Raw genomic sequence first — 2,500 nt, 5'->3', positions numbered from 1 at the left:
ACATATGTGTGTCCATATATACAAATATATAAACCAAGAAAATATTCATTATACATATAATGTCTCTCTCTCTTATATGTATATACTTATATACATATATACAAAATATATAGGGCATATATATGTAAAATCTATTTTTGTGTGTATATGCATATACTTTTATATTTATATATGAAATTACATAAAGATAATTATGCATATAAATACATGTACATGTTTATACATAGATATATATACTTATGTAGTTATATATATGTATATGTATATGTATTGTGTGTGTGTATATAATATATATTTAATATATATATTATATATATATACATACAAATATTTAATATACCCCATGTATAAACAAACCTTTATATATATGTTTTGTTGTGTGGGAGGGGGGGGGGGGGGGGATCAAACATATATGTGTTTTACATATGGAATATATTTTTACATACATATATATAGCCTATAGGTATATATAAATGGGTCTTTATATGTGTGTTATAAATGTTGCATGTGTGGAAGTGTGTTCCTGTGTATGTGTTGTGTGCTCTCACCCAGTGTTTAAATATGGGGAGAAGAGCTAAGCTCAGATGGTCCTGTCTGCTAAAAATTATCATATAATTTTTAAATTGAGCACATTTTGGCACACACATTATTTGGAAGATTGTTCCATGTTTCAATAATTCTTTTTGGGGATATTGACTTCTTACATCTTTCTTGCCTCTTTTTACCTTTACTTTTTACTGTGTCCTCTCGTCCTTCTTGTGTTAAAAATGATAAAGTCATCTTTGTCTAACTTCACCCTTCCTTTAATATATTTGAACATCATAATCATGTCACCTTTTTTCCCTTTCATTCTTCCAAAGTAGTAAGTCCTATTTTCTATAGTCTTTCTCCAGGTGCCTATCTTGTGGCTGTTCTTTGAACTCTTTCTAGTTTATCTATATCCTTTTGAAGTGTGGACTCCATACCAATGAACCATACTCAGGACTAGGTCTTATGATGACTGTAATAAATCTTTACCAATCTTTGGCCACATACTTGAATTCCCTTTTCATGTTGGCAATCAGCCCTAGCATTGTCATTTATATGGTCTTTTTGGGCTTGGGTTCCTGTTTATGATTATTCCAGCCCATTTCTTTATCAACTAGGTTTTTAAAATTACATCTAATTTGTTTTTGGGATAGCAGACAATTTTTACTTTCTCTGAACCTGATATGACATCTATTGGTGCGAATTCCTTTTCCAAATACAATTCCAAATTAATAAGTTCTCGATGTCACTTTGGAGGCACTGGCTGAGCCATCATTATATTTTTTTTTTCGGAATTCCCATCATCTGCAAACATATCCAGGTGACTACCTGGACTTCTCTTTTTCTTTTAACGGTAGGTTCATGTCTGATCCCCCGTGGTCACAGCATGATACTTATTTGTAGTTTCATGTTGTGATGCTCTTGGAGTGATTACGTGGTAGTGTCCCCCGATCCTTTCATGGAGAGGTGCCGGTGGTTACCTTTTTTAGGTAATCATTCTATTTTATCCGGGGTTGGGCCAGCACTGACTTGGGCTGGCTTGGCCACCCAGTGGCGAGGTGAAGTTCCTTGCCCAAGGGAAAACGCGCCGGCCGGTGACTCGAACCCTTGAACTCAGATTGCCGTCGTGACAGTCCGACGCTCTAACCATTCGGCCACCACATGCTCATGTCTTTCCTGAACAAAGTCTTCCATCCATTCAAGGAGTTTGCCTTTCACTCCACCCAAGTGTTCTAATATTCACAATAGTCTTTTATGAGACACCATAATGAAATGCCTTCTTTAAAATCTAAGTATACACAATGCACCCAGCCGTTTTGTTATTTTTCAGAAACTCTACCATAGACCCCCAAGAGATCTGCTATGCAAAGACTGTTCTTCCATAAAACCAAAATTTTTTATTTGATATCAAGTACTTTCCAACCCACTATTTCCTAATTATCCTTTCTAATAGCTTACATACCACAAAAGGGCACTTGAGAAGAACCACACTAGTAAAAAAAAACTGGTCTATAATTTAGTGTGTTTTGTTGTCACCACTCTTATATAAGTGCAACATAGGCAAATTCCTAATCTTTGGTAGTTTTCCTTGTTTAACTAATTTTTGGAATGTTAACAATAATGGGGGACATAATTCTTCAACACATTCCCTCAGAACTCTTTTAGATATTTCATCTGGTCCCTCTGCTTTAGTCTTGTCTAACCGTTTCTGGTCCTTTACTTCATTCTTTTTGAGTGTGATATTTTCATTATTCTGATTTACATTTGTACAGTTACTTGTCATTTCAAAGTATGGGTCCCGAACAAACCTGACTGAAATTCCTCATTAAGGATTTCCACGCATTTCCTCCTCCTTAGTATAAAGCTCGACTACAAAACTCTTTATAACAATTACAGAATTACAGTGTCAAACAAATTTGAAATTTTCAATCAATGTGAAGATGATAAAAAAACAAAAAAACCAAAAATGGGG

This window comes from Penaeus monodon, chromosome 14 (genome assembly GCF_015228065.2).
Source record: "Penaeus monodon isolate SGIC_2016 chromosome 14, NSTDA_Pmon_1, whole genome shotgun sequence".
NCBI classification, from domain to species: domain Eukaryota; kingdom Metazoa; phylum Arthropoda; class Malacostraca; order Decapoda; family Penaeidae; genus Penaeus; species Penaeus monodon.
The sequence above is the reverse complement of the archived record's forward strand: the minus strand, read 5'-3'. Positions refer to the sequence as shown.